The sequence below is a fragment of the Bubalus bubalis genome, chromosome 12 (genome assembly GCF_019923935.1).
Source record: "Bubalus bubalis isolate 160015118507 breed Murrah chromosome 12, NDDB_SH_1, whole genome shotgun sequence".
Lineage (NCBI taxonomy): Eukaryota > Metazoa > Chordata > Mammalia > Artiodactyla > Bovidae > Bubalus > Bubalus bubalis.
The window spans coordinates 37,378,059-37,403,700 of NC_059168.1; the positions used below are offsets into that span (position 1 = coordinate 37,378,059).

General features: G+C 45.9%; 1 long non-coding RNA gene across 3 annotated transcripts in view; it reads right to left on the reverse strand.

The window, feature by feature from the left end:
- LOC112578054 overlaps positions 1–25,642 on the reverse strand; it is a 44,761-nt gene that overhangs the window by 11,108 nt on the left and 8,011 nt on the right. For 2 of the 3 annotated variants that reach the window (XR_006543342.2, XR_006543339.2), the window contains exons 2-3: positions 19,028–19,151; positions 1,612–1,858 (exon numbers count right to left, since the gene is read on the reverse strand). This is a non-coding gene — a long non-coding RNA (uncharacterized LOC112578054). The remainder of the gene's footprint in view (positions 1–1,611; positions 1,859–19,027; positions 19,152–25,642) is intronic. The other variant, XR_006543341.2, reaches the window with a different exon arrangement.

The window sequence follows — 25,642 nt, forward strand, 5'->3', positions numbered from 1 at the left end:
CCACATTAATTTCCTTGAGGCAAATGATAAGCTGGCAGGTCTGGCTCTATGGGAGGAGATAAAAGTTCCAAACACAGCCAAGTGGCTCTCGGGATCCGAGCCTGGTACGGATGCAAATTAAAATAAAAACTATATAAACAGCCTCACAATCGCACCATTCAGGGCTCCTTCATTAGAAGCCAGCTCACCAGCACCACTGCCCACAAAGACAACTTCTCTTTCTTTTCCCTCCTAACGAATTTCCAAGCTGATCAACAAAAGGAGGCTAAGGACAAAAGCAGTTCTAATTGATGAGGCTCTGGGGAGAGGGTCGTTGGGGAGATTCATTTTGTGTGTGTAAATCAAAAAGCAAATGTGATGTGTCAGACTAGCTGAGGATGGGCCTCCCGCTGGGGATCGCGGAGGTGCCAAATCCCTCCTCTCAAGGTTGGGCGCAGCCGGATAACAACCCAACGGTCACATGAACCAGCCAGATCTCCCAGTGCCCGAAAGAGCCAATTTCCCCAAATGCCACCTCATGCAAGAGGACCCACCCAACAGCCAGACCCAGCGTGCAACCACTCACTACTGTGGCAGCCTCTCCTGTATATTGCAGAGGACAGAGTTTACTGGTTGTATTATCATGAAGCCTCTTTAAGCTGGGGAATCACTGGCGTGAGGAAACACAATATTACAAAAATCCACCACTTGTTGAACATTCAAGCTCCAGAGGGGATCTCTGCTCATAAACTATAGGCCTCCCTGATTTTTTTTCCCACTTGGTTCGTATTTCTAATCACCTAGGCCATGCCAGAAACCTCTTCTAGTGACAGTGTCTTCAACTGTATCATTCATCCATACACCCTACTCTGCAGCCAGGAAGATTTCGTCACAGTTCCAGATCCTTTCACACTCATCCCCCCAACCCACACTCCTCCCCAAGCTTGGAATTCCCTACTATTCCCCTGCTGTCCTCCTACATCATCTTCACCTCATGAACCTCATGTTTTCTCAATAATCTTTGCTCTACTCATCTCATCGGAGAAGGCAATGGCACCCCACTCCAGCACTCTTGCCTGGAAAATCCCATGGACGGAGGAGCCTGGTAGGCTGCAGTCCATGGGGTCTCAGAGGGTCAGACACAACTGAGCGACTTCACTTTCACTTTTCACTTTCATGCACTGGAGAAGGAAATGGCAACCCACTCCAGTGTTCTTGCCTGGAGAATCCCAGGGACGGGGGAGCCTGGTGGGCTGCCGTCTATGGGGTCGCACAGAGTCGGACACGACTGAAGCGACTTAGCAGCCGTAGCACTCATCTCATGGGCTATTGGGAGACCCAAATGAAATGAATGTGAAGTAACTGTAAATGGCATAAATATTTATAGTTACACAGAAATGCCTTAGTTGAGGCTATAGCACTGGACCATTTAGTGACTACCAAAAATCTATTGTTAAATGAGACTTCTTTTTTTAGCCAGTAGGACAAATGAAAATTGTTGCACATCAATATCAGAAGGAATTCCCAACATTTTTAAATGATGGAAAGCCAAACAGCGAAAGCGAGCCATCCCCTACTTGGGTCCCTTTGTGGTTCCCCAGATTATCTCAGCAGCACGTGCCTGGTACTCACCCTCTGCTTCACCCAGTTTATGCTTCTAGCCACACTGATCTGACATCAAGCCAAAGGGCTGGTGCCTGGGAGAAGCAAAGACCAAACAGCGTGCTGAGGATGAGAGAATTTTTTTTCTCCAGCTCTGGATGTTGCTTTACTTTGCCCCTTTATGGAGGAGTCCATCGTTTAGAAAATGAACTGTGTTTGCAGTCTCAGTGAGGGCAGCGGCTGTGGATGAAGGCCTTGTGTTCTTCCCACTTATATCCTAAGAAGCAAAGGGGGAGCGGAGAGAGATATGAAAGGCTCATGACCAGACTGCCCTTTCTACCCTCCCCAGCCAGCTGGGTGGTCACAGAGCTCTATAGTTATTCTCTCATTTTCCCAGTTGATAAGGATAAGGGAGGTGCTATCTGCCACAGACACCCTCAGCTTTAGGAGAGGACAACCGTAGAGCTGGCGGGTAACAGCACATGACCCAGCACTATTTTCCTCAACACTTCCAAGCCCTGGCTGCCCTGGACAATGCTGCTGAAAAGATAACAAGGTGGGGTTGATATGCTCAGGTCTTTTCCAAACCACACTCACATCATTACTTGTGAGAGCTTCCTACGGCTGCCACAACAAATTACCACAACCTGGGTGGCTTAAAACTACAGAAATGTATTATCTCACAATTGTGGAAGCCAGAAGTTCAAAGTCAAGGTGTGGACAGGGTTGGTTCCTGCTGGAGGCTCTGGAGGAAAATCCATTGCATGTCTCCACCAGGGGCACTTGATGGCACTGCTTAGCTTGGGGCTCTATGGCTCTAATTCCTGCCTCTGAGTTCATATAACCTTTTCCTTTTGGAGTCTGTGTCCTTCTGTCTTTTGAGGACACCTGTCAGTGGACCTAGCACCCACTCTAAGTCCAAGATGATCTTGAATCTTTGTATCTGCAAAGATCTTTTTTTCCAATGAAGTCAACTTTGCAGGTTCCAGAGACACATCTTTGGGGTGACCCCTATTCGATCCACGACAAAGGGAAAGGCAGATGAGCACCTAAACAAAGGGAAAGGGAGACGAGGAGGAAACTACACTGAAACTGTTGAAACCTTCAAGAATTCGTGGGGCAAAGTCGGGAGGGGAGTTATTCAGCCAAATTATGGTAACAAGGGCTGTGGAGTACTGAATGGACATTCAGCATGGCTGCACGAGGGAAGAAGGGTGCCCTCCGCTGAGACCACCACTGAGAGGGCACCATGCAGCTGCAACAGCAGAGTAACTGGCAAAGAACCACCTCATCCATCCCTTGCTCCCACTTACCCACCCTCTTCCTCTTGCTTCACTTACCCCCGCTGGGTAACCTATGAATCACCCATCTTTTTTAATTCCCTAGGGGTTTAAGCGAGATGGCATCCTGGGCTGAGCCCTGGAAACTCTCCCAGAAGCCTGTTAATGAACTTTGCCTGCCTGCCTTGTGAAAGTCAGTGAGCTCTGTCCACTGAGAGGCTGCTCAGATGACCACACTTTCGTGCTTGGTTTGTGAACACAGATGCAGCACTTAACTGTCTTCTGCTGCTGTTCATGTTTACCAAAGGAAAAGCCCTCCAAAACTCAGTGCACAAAATCCCAATTTAAGGATCAAAAAAAGGTACACCATGTATAAAAATTCTAAAAGATCTGTTCTCCCAGGAAGAAAATACTGAGTGAATCACCATTCCCAAGTTTCAAAGGAACAGTTCCTTAAGTTTCCCTCCAAAGAAATCCCTGCAGTGTGTAAATAGATAGAGAAGATGTGTCAGTGATAGCTACCAATAAAGCGTCTGAGTCGGAGATGTCAGGCCTTCAGTCAAGGCCATGCCTATAACACATCTTTGCGCATGTGTGTGTGTGTTAAGTCACTTTAGTCATGTCCCACTCTTTGTTACCCTATGGACTGTAACCCACCAGGCTCCTCTGTCCATGGGAATTCTCCAGGCAAGAATACTGGAGTGGGTTGCCATTTCCTTCTCCAATAACATGTCCTTAGGTCTTGTTTTTAGGCCTGGAGTTCATTAACAAATTAATAGTCGAAAGTCAAACTTTTCTCTACAGTGCTAGGAAGAGGAAGCCTGGCAAATGTGGTCTGAAAAACGTCTATGGATTGGTTGAAGGGCAGGTATTTGTTGAGTATGTACCTTGCATGGGTCACTCTACTGAATATCAAGGGTATAGCAGGGACAGAAATTCAGACATGGCCCTTCATAGAGATGGAGGAGAGGAGACGGTAAACTGACTATCACACAAGTAATTGTAGTTGAGCTAAGTGGTACAAAGCAAGAGCATGGACAGTTGTGGAATCATACACAAGGCTCTTGCATACCTAAGAGATGATATGGATGGAAATAAAGGAAATAGGTACTTTGCCCCCAGTGATGATGAAATGCCCAATGAGTCTCCTCTGAAGGTTTTATATATACTCCCTCTCCTTTCTCAAGGATAGCGACCTTGCCCCTGTAGGACCTACAAGTATTTGAAGCACATCTTTCAGCAGGTTGTGAAAGTGTGTGCCCAGTAAGCCCAAAGGGAATCCTAGAGGCCCAGAGGACAGGAGAGGGGTGCTCTTGGAAAGATGAAAGCAATAGAAACAGGTCCCAGGAGCTGAGATGAGAAAATAAGACTCTAGCCGCCTAGAGTCTATTACCAAAAAAGCAAAAGAACAAATGTTGGCAAGGATGTGAAAAAACCAGAACTCTTGCACATTTTTGGAGGGAATATAAAATGGTATGGCTGTTATGGAAAACAGTATAGGAGGCTCCCCACCAAATTACAAATTGAACCACCATATGATCCAGCAATTCCACTTCTGGGTATTCATCCAAAAGCATTAAAGTCAGGATCCCAGAGAGAGGTTTGTACTTCCACATTCACTGCAGCATTACTCAGAAGAGTAACGCTGAAGATATGGAAACAACCTAAATGTCCAGCAATGGATGACTGCATAAAGAAAAGGTGGCACCTCCAGAAAGAAGGAACGCCTGCTATATGCCAAAAGAAAAACTTGACTTCCAGCTGTTGACAACAACATGGATAAACCTTGAGGACGTTATATTAAGAGAAATAAGATGGTCACAGATGAACAAATATTGCATGATTTCAGTTAAATGAGATACATAAAATAGCCAGATTCACAGAAGAGAGTAGTATGGTGGTTGCCAGGGGCTGGGAGGAGGGAGAAATGGAACTGCTGTTCTACAGGTATAAAATTTCAGTTATGCAAGATGAATAACTTGCAAAGTTGTAGAGATCTGCTGTTCAACACTGTGACTATAGCTGACAGTATTGTGTTATTGTTCACAGTGTTGCGCACAGTTTGTTAAAGAGGGTAGATCTTAAGTTAAATTTTCTTACAGAGAGAGAGAAAGGAAGGAAGATAGAAATTAAAGAAGAGGAAAAGGAAAGGAAATAAAACAGGGGAAAAAAGGAAACAGAAAATAAAGATAGAACTTTAGATCAGGAGTTGACCACCTGTGGCCTACAGTCAAACCCAGCCTGCCACCTGTTTTTGTACATAAAGCTTTATTGCAACCCAGCCACATTTCATTTACATATTATCTGTGGTTCTTTGGCACTACAACAGCAGAGCTGAATGGTTGTACCGGAGGGTGCATGATCTGCAAAGGCTAAAATGACCACCGTGTACAAGGGTTCAGCTGTTGGCTGTCTTCCGATTCTCCAGATTTCTGTTCTTACTGTTTTCCTAGAAAACTTGAATCTTTTCCATACTGCTCATTAGTCTGTCCCTGAATCCACTGACTGGGCTTAGCCTTTTCTTTTTGCCACAATTCTAATTCACAAGCTTCTGGCTTGCTATTGGTCACCGGACACATGTGACTATTTAAATGCAAATTTAAACTAATTAGTTCTGGCTGTGGTGGTGGTTTACTCGCTCAGTTATGTCTGACTTTTTGTGACCCTGTGGACTGTAGCTCACCAGCCTCCTCTGTCCATGGCATTTCCCAAGAAAGAATACTGCAGTGGGTAGCCATTTCCTTCTCCAGGGGATCTTCCTGAACCAGGGATCAAACATATGTCTCCTGCACTGCAGGCAGATTCTTTACCAACTGAGGCACCTGGGAATCTGGGCTTTCTCAAAGAGAATTTTGTCACCCCTTGCTTCAGAATCATCAGTACTCTTAGCACTACACCAGAATATCTTTGGAGAAGGCAATGGCACCCCACTCCAGTACTTTTGCCTGGAAAATCCCATGGATGGAGGAGCCTGGTAGGCTGCAGTCCATGGGGTCGCTAAGAGTCAGACATGACTGAGCGACTTCACTTTCACTTTTCACTTTCATGCATTGGAGAAGGAAATGGCAACCCACTCCAGTGTTCTTGCCTGGAGAATCCCAGGGACGGGGGAGCCTGGTGGGCTGCCGTCTCTGGGGTCGCACAGAGTCAGACACAACTGAAGTGACTTAGCAGCAGTAGCAGCAGCAAAATGTCTGTTTAAACTTTTACCTGGGCTGCTTTGGAGGAAGGAGGATCAAAACCTCAAGAGATGTCCATGTGCTAAGAACATCAGAGTGTACACATAAGCCCCTCCTATGAGCCAGGCACTGTTTTAGAAATATCAATACATTTAGCCCTCACTTTGTGAGGTAGGAATAATCATCCTGATTTTACACATGAGAAAACAGAGGCTCAGAGATGTAAATTGTTGAAGTGGAAGAGCCCTATTTGAAAGTAGATCTGTCTGGGTATGCGTGAAATCACTATATCCAAATTCCTACTGTCTGCTGCTTAAACATTTCTACAGGATTACTGAGGAGAATTCTATAACTTTGGATAAAGAGATGATCAATAGGAACTACCACAACTGAATCCACATAACTGACAGTATTAGGCTGCCCGATAGGCCAATGCACTGTTTGGGCCCTTGGAGACTTGGAAGATTGGAGAGTCAGTTACCATTGGGTTCTTTTTGAATTCCTATAGTTGTGTACTGCAGTGAGGGTGTGGGCAAAAGGGGAAAGTTTGCCTTATTGTGAGACCATCAAAGACATAGTTGCTTCCTGGCAGGCTATTATTACCCCAGTAATCACATCATAAAAATGTACACTCCTCATCCAGACAAGGGAACCAGGATTGTGAGGCAGTTCTGGCAACTACATCAACAATAAAGGAAATTTACGAGACCAGGCGGTGTTTAGTTCAAAGGAGAGAAGCTGGCTAGCTGTGCATTATGCCTTCAAGAAGCCCTGCCATATTGAGAAGAGCAGCATTCTGTGTGCTCTGTCAGACTTGAGAATGTATAACAATAGAAGTAAAATGAAAGCCAATTTTGGCTCAAAGGTTGAAAGAATGTTCCAACAACTGGAATCTAACAAAGGACGGGACTTTTTGAGATAATGAGCCCACCCACCTCTAGAGATATACAAGCAAGAGCAAATGACAGCAGGGATGCTCTGGTATGGATTTCTGAAAAGTATGAATGTTAGACTAGCTCACCTCCACAGCGCCCTTCAATTCAAAGAGCCCACAATTCTGTGAACAAAGAGATCAGCCTGAGATCACACTAGGAAAATCAGCACTTTGAACCAAATATTAATGCTCTAACTCTATCCACATTCTAATCACAACATCTCACTAAGAGAAAGTGGCTCTTTCCAATGAAGCCCTAGTCACCTATGGTCATATTCCAGGACTAACTGAATATTTATGACATAACTATAAGAATGATTTTTTAGCTTGCCAAGTGAAATTGTAAGATCTCTGGTTTTGGAGGAGGCAGCAGGGAGTGAGTGGGTGGTCAAAATAATAATATTAGCTAATATTTACAATAACTTTGCCATTTACAGGGAAATCTATGATCCAGTTAATCGTCACAACAACCCTGTTACACATGTTAGTCATTATCAGACATTGGTACAGGAAGAGGTTGCCCGGTTCCCCCAGATGGCTACAGACCTACTGAGTGACACTCCAAGACAGGAGGGACCACCTTGATAGATACCATTTTGATCCACATCCTACAGAGACTAGCCAAGAGTTTAGGGTTATCCATTTAAATTTGTTCACAGTTTTTGTAATGGAGGTAGCCATTTTGGCACACAAAACGTAGCAGAAGTGAGTGCATTGCTCAGAACATCATGTATTTACAGTATATACTTTTTACAAAGCTACCAGTGTTTGCCAGTGTTTCCATTATCAGGATGAGTTTCACATCCTGAGGATGAATTGAGGTTAGGAGGCTAGACACTGCAAGAGATAATTATTAAGGCTCATGCCATCTACACACAGGTTGTCATTATCATTCACAGCTCCCATCAGCAGCACTGGATTTTGTATCCCGTACGCCCATCAGGTCTGGACTGAATCCCCCCCTCTTTTGTCACAATACCTGTGGAGGCTTCTGGAAGGAAAACAGTGTGCACATGTTAGCTAACCTGTGTGGGGATTAGAGGATGTGCATTCACTGTCACCTGGAGAAACCCTCCGTGTTGCTGGGGTTCTATTAGACTAATTAAAGGGCCCGGGAATAATTGGAGACGACCATCTTTGGTTCTAAAAACAAAGAACATCCCTCATCAGAAACACGCCTTCCAGCATTTAAGCCAGGCAAAGCATTTAGATAAAGCATCAGGTAGGGAGATACAGGGTAAGGCAGGGGAGAACATTCCAGGCAAAGGAGCCACCTGAGTAAAGGCAGGAAGGCATGAAAATGAAGGGCCTCTTCTCTGTAACAGAGTACAGAGTGTGCACAGGGGCACACACACACACCAGAGGCTGAACAGTTGGCCTGGGGGCCATAACAGGGTGTCCCTCTGACAGCAAGCTCCAGAGAATACTTAATGCTGGGGTCCAGTGCTTGTCAGACGGGTATCAAAATCAGCTGGAGGGCTTGTTAAAGCTCAGCTTTCTGGTCCCCTCTGCAGAGTTCCTGACCCAGTGGGTCTGTGGTGGGCCCAAGACTGTGCATCCCAGTTGATGTTGATGCTGCTGATCCAGGGGCCACTCTTTGGGAACAACTGCTATAGTCAACAGCAGTTGATAACTGCTTTGAATGGGAAAGTGAGGTGATCAGAGCTGTGTGCTTACTGTCTTTTTTGACCAGTTTGAAGAGCCAATAATTCTGTGAGAAGGTGTGTAAGGAAAGGAATTTGTGGGAAAAGGAATTGGCTCAAGGAGTGAATATATGCTCAGTGGTGAGATTTGATTCAAAACATCTCATTTTTCACCCATCTGGCAGAAGGGACTAAGGAGGGTGAACCACATGACCCATGATCCTCACAGGAGAACAAAGGAATGTCAAAAGTTCTTTAAGTTACCAGATAACCATATCATGCATAAAGCTCTAGAATGGAGTTTTTAACTCCTCAAATTTTCTTTTCTGTTTTTTTTGTTTTTTTTTTTTTTTTGAAGCAGCAAGGAGATCATACCAGTCATTCCTAAAGGAAATCAACTCTGAATATTTATTGGAAGGACTGGTGATGAAGCTCCAATACTTTGGCCGCGTGATTCAAAGAGCTGACTCACTGGAAAAGACTCTGATGCTGGCAAAGATTGAAGGCAGGAGAAGAAGGGGACGACAGAGGATGAGATGGTTGGGTGGCATCATCAACTCAATGGACATGAGTTTGCACAAACCCTGAGAGATAGTGAAGGACAGGGTAGCTTGGTGAGCTGCAGTCCGTGGGGTCTCAAAGAGTCGGACATGAGCAACTGAACAACACAGCGGATTTACCATGTTGTGATAATTTCTGCTATACAGCAAAGTGATTCAGTTATACGTATATATATATATATATATATATATATATATTCTTTTTTATATTCTTTTCCATTACAGCTTATCTTAGGATATTGGCTATAGTTCCCTGTGCTATAGGGTAGGACTTGTCCAAATGCATTTTCTTAGTGTCAGTTTTTTTAAAGACACTGACCATGTTAGTCATCAATGACCCCATCGGCTGGCAGAGGAATACATTTTAGCTTTTCCTTCTCTATTCTTGATTTCTTAGGTATGAAGAAGAATAAGGGATTATGAGATTTAATCTGAAACATCTTGAGTTTCACTTCCATCACAGAAATGGCAATTAGAAAAATACAGAAAAGGCTCAAAGACATGTCTTATCTAGGAAATCCTGACATGGTCCAAAGAGAAGTGTTAGCATGGTGTTCTTCTAGGCTCAACACTAACAAAGATGCTGCCCTAACCAAGGTGGGCATGTGCTTTAGGGCAGAGAAGGAGGAAAGAAGGGGGAAGGTTGTCCACCAGTAGGAGGGATAGAAACAAGTTAGTCTTAAATCCTATCCTATGCCTTGTTGATGTAAGAGAAAGCTATTACTCTCTGCTTTAAAGTATTATTGATGATTGAAGCTGAATGCATGACTTCATTCTATATTCTATGAAGGCTCTTCTTGAGTCAGGTGCTATAGCCCAGTCTAACTGGGGAACACTGTATTCTAAGGCTACACCACAGTAGAGGTGAAAAAGTGACCCAGCAACTGTAGGACTTGAGTTTTTCCCTTGGTTCTGCAACCCTGAATTTGGGCAAGATTTTATGGTTAAGAATCTGCCTGCAATGCAGGAAACCCAGGTTTGATCCCTGTGTTGAAAACAGCCCCTGGAGAAAGGAATGGCAACCCACACCAGTATTCTTGTCTGGAGAATTCCATGGACAGAGGAGCCTGGTAGGCTACAGTGCATGGGGTTGCAAAGAGTCAGACACAACTGAACTACTAACACTTTCACTTTATCTTCACTGAGAGAGAATGAAAGTCATATCTGGTTATCTGTATGATCCCCACCATCACTGGTCTTCTAGACTCCGCACCACCTAGCAGATGCCAATCATATGGAATGAGAGCACCCTGACTAGTGGTCATGGCTCCGTCCCCCAAGACAGCTGGTCTTACCTGAACTCTGCTAAGTTTAAGGCCCTGGTGTCATTAGCATTTATCTCTGTGCTGGCCAGAGAAAACCAGATGGGAAAGTTTCCATACTAACTAGTAAGAAAATAGTCTAGGATACTAATGATCTCCTCTGGCTAGAGTGAATGAGGAAGGTTCAGTCCTCATCTCCTCATCCGCAGTATCAAAAGCATTTATGCCACAAAGAGGAACAAACACTATCAATCACTTTAAGGGATTTCCAAGGAGGCCTCAACACAGCTCTTCCCATTCAGATCACAAAGGTTGGCCAACCCTACACTCAGCTCACAGACAAGGTTTCCTCTCCTTACTCATCACCCCAACTCTGTCCACTCCCCTGTATTATGTGTGTATGTGTCTGTTTCCCTAACCACCTCTTTGAGGACCAGTGACATAGTTTGCTCTTCTTTACCTAATTGTAGTTTTCTCTATCCACCACGACTTGGAAAACAATTACGGGCACAACTGTAATACGTTTAAATCCTGATTCTCCACCTGTTGCTGGGAGTCTAAGATCCCATGGGTTCCCACCATTCCCAAACATGCCCCTTTACTCCACAGCCCAACAGAACAGCAGCCCTTCTCTGTAACCCTTCACTGCCACCGCGGATGGAGGAGTCCTGGAGCTCACTGCCACTGGCAGCAGGAGACCAGGGCCCTGTCCCTGCCTGGTCCAGTGCTCACCATGGGTCTGCTCTCACAGTTTTTGCTCCTGACTCTCACGACAGAAGGGAAAGCTTCTTTCTTCACCAGTGATAACAGTTGCTCATTCCAAAAGACTCCTCCCACCTCCCAAGGAAACCTGATATTCTTCATATGCAGTTCCATCTGCAGGTAAACAAAGCATTCCCAGAGGTAGACAAGAGAGTATTGAATACTACCTTCCCATGCATTACTCCTACCAACTGTGAGCTAAAGTCCAACGTCAGGATGGATAAGAATGTAACTTTTCTCCTGTCCCTCAGTAAGTTCCTTCTCCACCTAAGGGTATTAGGATTACCCAGGAGATGTCTCCTCTCTTAATTTATAATTATGAACATAAGTGAGTTGCTTACAATGTAAGAGCTCAATTTAAGTCCCAAAATTCTTCTATTTTTTTCCCTCGGAAAGTTTTAGTAGATTCTCAGAAAAAAATAACAGCCAACAGTCTGTTCTGAGTTTCTGTAAAGGTTTATCTTTAAAACATTACTTCTCTGTGGTGCCTTTCACAACACTTTGATTGCAGAAGATACATATTTCACAAGCAAATACATGTATCAAATAATTCAGTTTCCTCTTGGAAAATGCAAAGCTCACAAGCGAATGAGCATGGAGTAGTCAGATTGTAGGAAAAGGTGAGTAGTAGGGAAGGTGAACAGACTCTTGCCTGGGCCATACATGTTCAGACAGGCAGTGGGGTGTGTAGAGGAAAGGAGACTGGAGGCCTGGGAACTGGGAAGGTAGGAAAGGGCATGTGAAGAAAACTGAAACACTTGGCTAAAGAGGAAAACAATGGTGTGAAAAAATGAGATGGGAAAAGAGGCATTCAAAGTGGGCAGATACCACATACCCATCTGGCCCAGCCTACAGCTATCTCACAGAAAAGATTCCCAGTGTAAAAAGAGAGAGATGGCAGTGTAAACAAGTTAGAAAATGAGGTGGATACTGTACAGAAAGATGACTCTGTCCTCTAAAGACAGGTAAGATGGGACTTCCCTGGTGGTCCAGTGGCTAAGACTCAGCTCCCAATTCAGGGGGCCCGGGTTCGAATCCTAGTCAAGTAACTAGATCCCACATGCCACAACTGAGAGTTTGCATGCCACTAAAAAGATCCTGCATGCTGCAACAAAGATGGAAGATCCTGAAGACTGCAACTAAGACTTGGTGCAGCCAAATAAATGAATTAAAAAAAAATTTTTTTAAATGACAGATGGAAGGTTGGAGACTGGGTTACTAAAGGGTCCACACTTCCATCTGTGCTCAGAAGGTGGGCAGCCAGTTCTTTGCTATGATAGTGGCATCTACCGCCCATCCAAGGGGTGGCATATAAGGGCCAAAACAGAGACTGGAGGGGGAAAGCTTACATTGTTCCACGAACCATCAGCTGTGAGACCAACAGAAATGAGAATATTGGCTCTGTCAAAGTCAGGCCAGGAAATAAAGGACACTTCATCCATACCACAGATCTCTAACCTGTCAGGTCCCCAGGCAGGCTGGGATGCATTTCCCCAAATGGCAGCTCCGCTCAGCGTTGAGGCCACTGGAGAGCTGGGGCTCGGCCTCCCCACCCGAGCCCTCCCGCTGCCCCGCCCCACGTCGACAGCGAAGCTGTGAATTCTGGAGTAAATGCAGAGGACCTGTGAGCAGTAGGCTGCTGTCACAAAGCCCATGCGCTGAACTCCTCCAGGAGAGAAGAGCTATGGCCGAGTTCTTGCTCCTGCTTGAGAAATAAGGCTGTGGATTAGAAGCAACAGAACGTGTGGCAGCAGGGAGAAATGAGAGTGGAGGAGGCGAAAGATTCAGAGAAACAAGAGCTCAGGCACTCTAAGTATCGGGGGACAAAGGGCCAAGCCCACGCGTTTCAGTTGCCCTCAGACTACCGTTGACTGACAGCAGTACTGCCCAGCCTCTGGTAGTGAATGTCTCCAGTCGTTAAATTAAAAAGTACATTAGATATGTAATATTTAAGAAACCAAGACTATAAAATCTTAACAGCTACTTTTTAAATGTTGAAAAATTGATTTTTTTACTTAAAGAGGTAAACTTTAGCTACCAGGAAAGAAACATGTTATTTGGAATACATCATTGTGGGAGAAGGCTAGAAAGTTGGAAAAATAGAATGTTACTTGTATATAAGAATGAGCTCTAAATTTCTGCCTTTTCATGCATCCTTACCTAAGAAACTAAATATTAAGGTGGTTGGTTATCAGTGCAAGTAGGAAAAAGAAAGTCTTATACAGCACTGATGGTGATTACATAGTATAGAAATTTCATAAGTATTCTGCTGGTGTATATAAAAACTCCTCTGGAGAGCTAATGATAGACCCTAGGGAATTCTGGTTCTAACAAAGCATCAATAAAACTAGCAGCAACTCCCCAGGAATCAAAGGCTATGATCACCCCTCAAAGGGGCTGCTGACAGCCCAGCCTTTGAAAGAGCTACCAAAATCAATACCAATCATTAGACAATGACATTCAGAGGACATCGAGCACTTGAATGATTGTTTCAGGGTGCCATTTGTCAGAGCCAAGCACTTGCATTTCCAAATGGCAAATCCCTTTCAGGAGCAGATGTATGACCATTAGGGCCTGGCTATGCTGAGAGCCTTGGAAACTGTTTTGCAAGCTGTTATCATTAAGCAAGTAATAACACTTCTTAAGTCTGCTTCGGTGCATAATTAAGACAGGTTTCAACTCATCAGCCACCACGCCTATTGTCTGAAAGCCATCACAGAAAGGATAAATACGCCTGCAATAAAATGAACTAGGGCAGAGTTAACAGCTTCCAGGTAAGCTAATGTGCCAGAAAGCTGGGCCTTTGAGCAGCAGCAGTTCAGAGGCCCAATCCCTGGTGCCCCATGTCACCAACCTGCCTTCCTCCCTCTGAACAAGCGATCAGGTGGGCATGTAGGGGGCTTGCTGGATCCCCAGAGTACAGGAAGGTGGAGGGACCTGGATGTGGGATGAGCCTGCCCCAGGAAATAATTCATTCCTTTCCTGAGCTCCTCCACACAGCTAGGAACTAGGAACAGGCAGGCTTTTACACAAAAAAGGGTGGGTTCAGTCTCATGGCATTTCTGCCAAAGACCAAGGAAAAGACACTGCACTGGGCCCACCACCAGCAGCCTCGGCCACATCCGTGGATTGAGTGTGGGCACTGCCGACGTTGTGCTGAACACTACCCTGCAATCACCTTTCTACCAGGAGCTGCCTCCTCTGGGCAGATTCCATTCATCTGCCCTCAGCAATCTGAGAAGACTGGCTAGGAGCTGGTGGGGTGTAGTGGAGAGTGTATGGCCTTGGAGCTGGGTGAACCTGAGTCACAATCCTGGCTCACTACTTACGTAATTGCTGGGTCTCTTCTTCCCTTTCCATTCACCTCCCTAGGCCTCAGCTTCCACAAGTATAAAAAGGGATTAATAATACTTATCTTTCATGTCTGTTTTAAGAATTCAAGATAATATATAGCAAAGTGATTGGCACAGAGTTGGTCAATGAAAGTGAAAGTTGCTCAGTCGTGTGACTCTTTGTGACCCCATGGACTATACAGCCCATGGAATTCTCCAGGCCAGAATACTAGAGTGGGTAGCCTTTCCCTTCTCCAGGGGATCTTCCCAACCCAGGGATTGAACCCAGGTCTCCCACATTGCAGGTGGATTCTTTACCAGCTGAGCCACAAGAGAAGCCCTTATGGTCAATAAATAATAGCTATTATTATTACTAATATATTATCCTTGGGAGTGTATGACTACATGGAGATGATTTGAAGTGGGGAGGGGAGAAAAGAGATGTTAAAACAAACAATGAAATGGGCTTCACTTGTAAAGAAGACTTTTCAGACTGCCATGCATCTCTCCTATAGAAACCCTGCCCCCCTCAAGGGTATCACAAGTATGAACACACTCTTTAATTAAGTTTCCCACAACCTTGTGATCTGCAGCTGACAAGTTGCATCCTGTTTACGTGGGTAGGAGAAACTGAGGTACACAAGATGACCCGATTCTCTGAGTGAATCAGAAGCACTACCCAAACAGAAACCCAGGGGCATCACAGTGCTCACTCTTTCCGGACCCGAACTGTTTTAACAAATGATTCATCTTTGTAGAAATCCCAATTAAAAAAAAAAAAAAAGATTAGTCCTACAATGGAGAGCACTATGTTTGGGGCCACCAGGAAGTTCACATGCAGAAGCCCCAGGCTGGGCTCCAACCCCATTCTGTGCCAACTCTTCCTCTCTTGATTGTGTCTGGTTCTCAAAGGAGTTGAGCAGGATTATAGACAAATAGAACCCACAGCACACCTTCCTCTCTAGGGCCTTCTGGAGTCAACCACAGGACCATGTCCATGCTGGGCACCTGCCTATCCTCAGATTCTGGCTCTCAGGCTCCCCTGGCCAGTTCTTGAGCACACACCTTTCCACGCAGTAGGCTACCGGATTCAGTTCACTGAGCCTGAGCTGAGAACCTGCAGGGCCCCTGCTTGCTGTTGTAAAAGGAACCAGCTTCATCAGGGGAGTCCGCTTCCATCACTCTGCAGGATTTGACCTTGGGTTTTGTTTCCTGCTGGTTAGATTATTCTCCCAATTCTCGCGGTCTAATGGCCTCCTGCATACACAGCCCTGGACAAGGGCCTTTTCTTATGAAACTTGGTAGCCTCACAAAGTTCAGAGAGGGTGAGACCAAATGGCTACCAGAGACCACTGAAGAAATCCCTTCTCTCAAATCCCTCTATTAGATGGTCTTCCACTGGAAGAACTTGAACCTGGAATTCTTTGCTCACTTAGTAGGGTAGTATCCTGATCTTATGCATTTAAGAGCATAGTACAAAGGAGGCACTTATAAACCGGCAACTGGCTTTGCATGTAGCAAAGTGACTTAACTATAATACGGAACAAAATGTCTGCTGAATGAATGAACATTCCTTTTCTTGTTAACCTATACTGTTATTTCATATCTTGCTATTTTTAATTGTACCTGAAGTGATGATGTACCAGTTCTTTGGAAATGCAAATTCAAATTAAGTTCCTTTAGAGAAACCATCGGAATGTAGCTATATTCAGGACAGCAAATGCAAGGATCCAATCACCTATCCGATTAGTCATTTTTTTCTGCTAATTTGACGCAGAGTTCCGTCAGCTGTTACTATATTTCAGAGACCATGGCATTCCTCTGTAGTCAGGGAGAGGAAAGCAAAGCAACTTCTTGCCACAAGTTCAAAAAGCCAAAAAGCTCACAACCTAGGAAGGTCTCTCCACAGGCCTGGACGACTTTGCTGCCACGGTCACCGACACAATAGCAACATAACAAACATCAGAGCATCAGCTGGCTGGAGAGCTTGCTGTTAAAACCCATCTGGGCTCGGCCCCTGGTATCCTCTCTCCACTTTTGCTAAATTCATGGCAGTAGTTCAGAAGCTCTGCGACGCGGAACTGCTCCCTCTCCCCCCACATTCCTCCTGCCAATCCTCTTTGTAAATGTTTGTTTTAAACGTAATCTGCAGCTTTACTAAGATTATGTCCTGAGCACACATTTTTTTCGTCATCTGTATCTGTGCTAAGAGAGCCGATGCCTTCGGGCACCCTCAGTTCCCGCCTCCACCTTCACTCCTCAGCCTCTCCCCAGGCCTTTCTGTTCTGGTTTCAGAAATCGAACCTTGCAGAATCCTTGAGGACAAGGATCACTCGTGTGTGTGATCCTTTGTGTCTTCTCTGTGCCTCACACACAGGAGGCACACGATAAATATTTTCAGCAAACTGGTCTGTTCATTGCTCCCTGAAGCACATTCCCATCTCTGAGTTCTCGATGAAGCCTTGCCTCCTGCCAAGAATGCACTCTCTTCTCTTTCCCATTTATGCAAATCCCGACTGTCCCTGGGGACCAAAATCAAGCCCTATGAAATCTCATAATTAACAAAGCACTTTTTTTTTTCAATTAGTTTGGGTCTACAAGTTGTCTCCACAGTTAATCTGAAGTCCTGTAAGCTCCATCTGGACTGAAGCAACTTGCCAGAACCAAAACCAAGTGAGAAAGGGGGTCCAGGGCCAAACGTTTGCCTCAGGGGTGATGTCTGGGGTCTTCCCAAATCAGACACTGGGATAGCAAATGAAAGATGCCTACCTGGAGGTAGAATCTATGCAAGTGACTCAGACTCAAAGGCACAAGTGAAGGAACAGAATGGGTACAGAAGCTGAGGTTAGGATGTGGTCTGTCCAGAAGGATGCCCTAGGACAAGGCTTGTTGGCCATGATAGTGATGTTGAAAGTCCAGGTCCTGCCCCTTCAGGCAGGATGACCTGGCCCTTAAAGCAGTCCTCCCCAGTCCTCCACACTGACACTGCCCAGTAGGAACTGCTGATCCCTTATTAGAATACTTCCATCCTCACCTGGGATCTTGCACAGTGCTGTACATACAGCAGGAAGGAAAGGAAGCAGAGAGGGCAGAAGGGAGATGAGCAGATCGTTGGTCCACTCCCCTCAGCCAGTTCAGAAGGCCAGAGTGAGCCCAGGCATCCACCACCCTCACATCCACTTGTCTTTAATAGCTGCCACTTCTTTCATGCTTGGGGGATTGCTTTAATCTCTTTGGAAGGTTTTGGGTTTCTCAAGCACAGGGACTTCAACTCTCTTTTTTGTATCTACCCCAGGTGGCTGGAACTCACCTTTCCTGTTCCAGACACTGTGTGTTATCTCTGAGCAAACACAATCTTGGTGGAAAAAGAGATTCCTGTCTCTGAGGAAACAGGTGCTGGTTCCAGCCTCAAGCGTGGGGTCTCATTGCACTGCTCACAAGGGGCTCTGGGCAAGACTCTGCTTCCAGTTAAGCAAGGGTGACTGGGACACCGTTGTGAGTTCAGACACTCTGCCTTTGCCTAGTTTTCCACAGTTGCCTCATTCTCCATCCTACCCAAAACACACGAAGACAACTATGCCAAGAGGGGAGCAGTGCCATCTGCCTCCAATAAGCTTTCCCCAGACCTCTATTTAAGGATGGAGGTAGGGGACTGTCTCATGATCCTTCTCACAGTCATTAGCAGAATCACCCCAGGTCCGTGTTAATGGCCCCATCCGAGTCCTCCCAAACTTTCCACTGCCAAGTACACCAAAAATGGACATGGTCTGAGCGTGACTTGAGCCTGGGCCTTCCCCATCTCTCTCCTTACTGTTTCTCAAGGCAGAATCACACCTATGGGAAAGGAATGTTAGTATCATTATGCCCCTTCCTCTGCTGCTGCTGCTGCTAAGTCGCTTCAGTCATGTCCGACTCTGTGTGACCCCAGGGACTGCAGCCTACCAGGCTTCTCCGTCCATGGGATTCTCCAGGCAAGAACACTGGAGTGGGTTGCCATTTCCTTCTCCAATGCATGAAAGTGGAAAGTGAAAGTGCAGTCGCTCAGTCATGTCCGACTCTTAGCCACCCCATGGACTGCAGCCTACCAGGCTCCTCCATCCATGGGATTTTCCGGGCAACAGTACTGGTTTGGGGTGCCATTGCCTTCTCCCACCCCTCCCTCTAACCACATGCAAAATTGGTAAAATAAGTGTATCAGGGGAATTCTGAGCAGTAAAAACAAAATCCAAATCCCTTATAAATAAATGAATGGAAAGTTCTGCTCATTCAGTGAAACCTGATTTCAGATCAACTGAGTGTAGAAACAGAAAAAAAAGCCCATGTTACAAAAGAGTGAATTAAAGCAGCCAAGCAAAACCCAAATGGCAAAATGGGGGAGGCGCGTGGTTATTTTCATAATCAACGAGAAAGAGGCAGGTCTACGGGAAAGAGAGGTGAACCAGGTCACAGCCTCAGAGAAGCAGCTCCCTGAGCAGACAGGTGGCTGGGACTCACCTTTCCTGTTCCAGGCCCTGGGCGTTATTTCTGAGCAAACACAAGCTGGTCTCTTATCAGAGGACAGTGCTGACCCAGTACTTGATGCACATGGAGACTCCTGCTCAGGATTGGGACTACAACCCTGTGGGTAGGGAGCACAGGGGCTGTTGAATTCATTAATTACATAGATGAGAAAACCAAGTCCCAGAAAGATTTGTTCCAGGTCTTCTAAAAGAAAAATAAGATAACCAGAACTTGAATTTTGCTGTTCTAATGCCAAGTTTAGAGCTCCCTGCACAGGCTGAGGGGCCCTGGGGCCTCTGCTGAAAGGGAAGGAACTCAGCTGAGTAGTTGGTGAGGTCCCCTGGGCTTTTTTTCACCCCTTCTAAACAGGAAGTGAGAGAACAGACTTCCGGCCAGCTCCCAACCATCCCTATTATTCCAGTGCAGCCCCCGGGCTCAATAGACTTTCGATGGCCATGACCTGGCCCTCCACCAAAGGCATGAGGTCAGCCTTACTCCTTTATGCCAAAGCTGCTTCTAGTAAAACACATCTATAAAGAGATTTCTCCTCGGGAGGCCCCAACCAGCTAGCCAAAGGGAGAGAATGGGTGAGTGACAGGGCTTCCTATTTTAGGAAATCTGTCAGTTCTCTATCAGCAGAGCCTGGGCCTCCAGCCAACAGGTCCCTGGAGGGAGGAAGAATGAGTTGGAGGCAACTGTAGAGAACTGGTGTCCCCACTTTGGGGACTCCTGGGCTCCAGTGAGGGGGTGGTCTCAGCCCCTGAGCTCAGGCTACAGCAGGATCACTGGCCTGGCCCCTCTTCCACCTGCATGGGAAAGAGGCTCCACTTTCCACAGCCTGGCCTGAGGCCACTGGGGAAGGGTGGGCGTTGAGGCTGTGCCCCTTCCCTTAGCAAAGTGTCCAGAGGCCAAGAGACCCACATGTGTCCTCTACCCCTGCAAGGAAAAAGCAGTCCCTTGCTGCGTGAGCCTGGGCAATTTCCTCACCTGGAAACGAGTGACAGCAACACCTCCCTCATAGAATACTATGGTGACTGTGGCTGAAGCACCCCGCACCCCAGGCACTTGACTAGCAGCCATTGTCCCCTTCTCCCAGCAGATGTTCTGAATCCCGTGACCTCAGCCCCTCAAATATCTTGTTCTGTATCAAATACATTTTTCTCTGAAGCCCAGACACATTTCTCTCTACCCCAGTTTTGAATTCCTGTGTGTCTCTCTGGCATTTCTAGCCTTTAGTTCTACCGGATATTTTATCTACCAAGCAGGTATATCACATTCACTTCAGACCCAGCACTTTCTGAGACCTTAACAAATCTGTTTCTCAAGATGCCAGTACCAGTTGCACTGGGGAGGAACACAAACAAGCCACACTTTGTTTGGGCTTCTGTGGTCAGAGGGACAGCACCTCGGTGCCACCCCTTTCTCCCTAATCATCACCTAAATTGGGCTTTCCCCCTAATGCTCCCAACAGCACACAAGAAGTGCTAAGGAAAATTTGGTGGCTAACCCTTGTCTCTACTTCTGAATACAATGTATGTCTTCTCTGGGGTGTTTTCAAACTCTTATTCTGCAGATTTCTGATGTTAATGTGTTATCTTTCTTTAAGAACCTTCTTTGGCTCAGCCCCTCCCACCAGACATTCCAGGACTGAAGCAACCTCAAGAGGAGAAGCCAAACTGCTGCGCCAGCAAATGCAGAGCATGGACGCCCTCTCCTCTCAGGCCTCTCGGCTCAGCTACGGAAGACATCAGTAACTAGGTGAGGGCCGCAGCTGAAGGGGTAAGCGTCAGCAGCTTCCAGAGAACGAAGCAAGACATTTTAAGTGTAAACCTTGCACAGGCCCTGGGCCAGGGCAGCGTAATGCAGTGTGATTACAGGGAACAATATAAAAAATCAATCTTAAACAGGCAGCCAGTGCAGCGCCTCTGAAAACAGACAACCATTAGGTCTTCTTCTCCCAGGAGCTGGCAGCCACTACCTGGGGCAGCACAAACGGGAACTTTTTTAAACCAAAATAGTATCCTGGGTCTGAGGAACAATGAAAGACAAATGCCAAAGCTCAGGGAAGGGTATTTTATAAAGGCCTAAAGCACCTCTGCAGAGAGAAACTAAAATAAGATAAACCTGCTGAAGGGCTGTCATTTCCCACCCGCCCCCCATCATCATTATGCTCCTATTAAATCATGATAGTGACAAGCAGGAGCCTCTGCCATCATGCCCCTCATCCTCCTCTCCATCATCCCCTTCATCGTCACCATCATCTTCTCCCTCCCTGATCCTCCTCACCATCCCCTCATCCTCACCATCATCTTTTCCCTCTCCCATCCTTCTCCCGCTCCTTCGCCTCATCTTCCTCCACCCCTTCTTCCCCTCCTCATCAAGGCCCACCTTCACCATTGGAATCAGCTCCTGCTCAGTCTCTGGACGTGCCTGCAGGTTGATGAGGCAAAAAGAGGAGGCTAAATTTGCTTAAAGAGGTCAGTGTGGGGGTAAAAAGAAAGCAAGATAAAAAGAGAGGCAGAAGCACAAATTCCTAGCAGACAAAGCCTGCTGCTGCTGCTAAGTCGCTTCAGTTGTGTCCGACTCTGTGCAACCCAACGGACGGCAGCCCACCAGGCTCCCCCGTCCCTCGGATTCTCCAGGCAAGAACACCGGAGTGGGTTGCCATTTCCTTCTCCAATGCATGAAAGTGAAAAGTGAAAGTGAAGTCACTCAGTCGTGTCTGACTCTTAGCGACCCCATGACCTGCAGCCTACCAGGCTCCTCTGTCCATGGGATTTTCCAGGCAAGAGTACTGGAGTGGGGTGCCATTGCCTTCTCCGAGACAAAGCCTACTACCAAGTATTTGAGACTCAGCTAATTCTGCCAGAAACATGAGTGGATGGGTGGACTGAGGCAAGGGCTTTCTCGCCTATTCCCTACCAGCACCAGGGTCTTTGAATTACAGCAGATTTTTGAAAGTACCAAGGGGCACCAAGTTCCCAAGACACTGTCCCACATTTATTTCCTTTCTAGTTCAACAAGGACACTATTTTGTGCTTGTTTAGTGAGATTTTGAAGATAGTTTTCTTCTGGACAAAGGATGGTTTTACCAGATAATTCAGGCATCTACTGGGATCCCACCAACATGTCCTACTAGGAAATGGATGGTGTAAGAGTGTTGATTCATTAAGTAAACAAAGGAACAGCAAAATATCACACACCCAGAGGCAGTGGGCCCCCCGGACAGGGAGGCAGGGCTAACTCAGAAGGATTCACCTTAGGACAGACAGTGAATCCTGAACTTCACCAGCATGTGGGAGCCCCTCTACTCCTATGCTTCTTTACTTTTGTCTAGGAATTTTATGTATTGAAAGTTAATTTATAATGTGTTAGTTTCAAATATACAAAGTGATTCAGTTATACATATATATTTACAGATTATTTTCCGTTATAGGATATTACAAGATATTGTAAGAGCTGTATATTGTATATTGTCACCCTGCTTTTTAAACTTGTATGTAGAGTACATTATGTGAAATGCCAGGCTGGGTAAAACACAAGCTGGAATCAAGATTGCCAGAAGAAATATCAGTAACCCCAGGTATGCAGATGATACCACCCTTATGGCAGAAAATGAAAAGGAACTAAAGTGCCTCTTGATGATGGTGAAAGAGGAGAGTGAAAAAGCTGGCTTAAAACTCAACATTCAAAAGACAAAGATCATGACGTCAGGTCCCATCATCTCATGGTAAACAGATGGGGAAACAATGGAAACAGTGACAGACTTTATTTTCTTGGGCTCCAAAATCACTGTGGATGATGACTGCAGCCATGAAATTAAAAGACACTTGCTGCTTGGAAGAAAAGCTATGACCAAACTAGACAGCATATTAAAAAGCAGAGACATTAGTTTGCCAACAAAGGTCCATGTAGTCAAAAACTATGGTTTTTCCAGTAGTCATGTATGGATATGAGAGCTGGACAATAAAGAAAGGCTGAGCACCACAGCCTTCGAACTGTGGTGCTGGAGAAAACTCTTGAGAGACTCTTGGACTGCAAGGAGATCCAACCAGTCCATCCTAAAGGAAATCGCCCTGAATATTCATTGGAAGGACTGATGCTGAAGCTCCAATACTTTGGCCACCTGATTCAAAGAGCCGACTCATAGGGAAAAAAAAAAAAAAAAACCCTGATGCTGGAAAAGATTGAGGGCAGGAGGAGAAGGGGTCAACAGAGGATGAGATGGTTGGATGGCATCACCGACTCAATGGACATGAGTTTGAGCAAACTCTGGGAGATAGTGAAGGACAGAGAGGCCCGGTGTGGAGCAGTTCCATGGAGTTGCAAACAGCTGGACACAACTGAGCAACTCAACAACAACAAGATAGAGTAGAGTTCCTGTGCTATAGGGTAGGTCCTTGCCTATTTTATATATAGTAGTATTTATGTTAATTCCAAGTTAATTCATCTCTACCCCACCCCCACGCTTCTTGCTCTGAGGCTAATGTCCTAAGAAGACATCCCAGGATTTAACAACCAAGCTCCATTTGTGCCTTTCCCCATGCTGGGGCCTGGCCTCCCAAGTTCCCAGCAAGCAGAGGTTCCACTGAAAGCGAAAAGCCCCCTCAGATGAATATCACCACATTCATCAGATGCTGACATAGCCCTCCATCACACCTGCCTCTCTTTCCCTTTTCTCCACCTCCCAGAATGAGGAAGGGTTTCTTTTCTGCTGAGCCCACATCTGATGAGTTTCAAGGTGCAACGTGACATTAAAACTGCCCTGGTGGCAGTCCCTCGTGGTTGCCATGGTGCCCTGGAGGGCCACTCAGCTCCCTCCTCACACTCAGCCTGCAGCTCCTTAGGCAAAAAGGCAGAATGCCCTTAAGATAATGAGCAGAGGCACTGAAATCTCATTTCAGTCAACCCCACCAAGCATTTGACTTACATACTCCCTATCAACCCTGGTCACTAGGGGCTAAAATAAGAGCTCTAGAGGGCAGGAGTGATGAAAGGAGAAGAGCATACAAAGCACCTGCCATTCCGTAAGACAGAAAATAAGCCCCTGGGAACTGTAAATATCTGTTTAATGTATAAATGAACAAATACAAGCAGCTCGAGTATGGCATAGGCCTCTTAAGGGACATTTTCTGAAAAGATATGGTTGATATTAATAATTGGTATGCTTGATGTGTCATTTTCTGCCTTCCAAAATGTTTTCCTGTGTTATCACACTTGGTCTCTGAAACAAGAAAGGGCATTATAACTGGGCTGGGAAATTATTTCCATTTTGCAGCTGAGAAAAGGAAGGCATGAAGAGTTTCCCAATCTGAGCAACTCACCACTCGGATGGAGGTCTTGGAGGGAAGCCGTCTCCCACCTCCTGTAAAGGCTCAGACACAGGCCCTCCCTCGCCCCCAGCCCCAGCAGGAGCCACTGAACACCTGAGGGGCTGCTGGGGACTCAGGTGTCCCAAGGCCCTCCTCCATGCCTCCATGGAGTCCATGCCTCCACTCTCTGGGGCCTCAAACAATGAAATATTTATTTGGTGATAAGACCATGCCCTTCAGATCAAATGGTTGCTCTTGCCTGGATTCAGTTCAGTTTCTCAGTCATGTCCAACTCTTTGTGACTGCAGTATGCCAGGCTTACCTGTCCATCACCAACTCCTGGAGATTACTTAAACTCATGTCTATCAAGTTGGTGATGCCATCCAAACATCTCATCCTCTGTCTTCCCCTTCTCCTCCCACCTTCAGTCTTTCCCAGCATCAGGATCTTTTCATGAGTCAGTTCTTTGAATCAGGCCACAGTACTGGAATTTCAGCTTCAGCATCAGTCCTTCCAATGAACATTCAGAACTGATTTCCTTTAGGATGGACTGGTTGGATCTCCTTGCAGTCCAAGGGACTCTCAAGAGTCTTCTCCAACACCACAGTTCAAAAGCATCAATTCTTCGGCGCTCAGCCTTCTTCACAGTCCAACTCTCACATCCATACATGACCACTGGAAAAACCATAGCTTTGACTAGACAGACCTTTGTTGGCAAAGTGATGTCTCTGCTTTTTAATATGCTGTCTAGGTTGGTCATAACTTTTCTTCCAAGGAGCAAGCGTCTTCTAATTTCATGGCTGCAGTCACCATCTGCAGTGATTTTGGAGCCCCCAAAATAAAGTTTCTCACTGTTTCCATTGTGTCTGCATCTATTTGCCATGAAAGGATGGAACCAGATGCCATGATCTTAGTTTTCTGAATATTGAGGTTTAAGCCAACTTTTTTACTCTCCTCTTTCACTTTCATCAAGAGGCTCTTTAGTTCTTCTTCACTTTCTGCCATAAGGGTGGTGTCATCTGCATATCTGAGGTTATTGATATTGCTCCCAGCAACCTTGATTAAAGCCTGTACTTCATCCAGTCCAGCGTTTCTCATGATGTACTCTGCATATGAGTTAAATAAGCATGGTGACAATATACAGTCTTGACATATTCCTTTCCCAATTTGGAACCAGTCCGTTGTTCCATGTCAGTTCTAACTGTTGCTTCTTGACCTACATACAGATTTCTTAGGAGGCAGGTCAGGTGGTCTGGTATTCTCATCTCTTGAAGAAATTTCCAGTTTGTTGTGATCC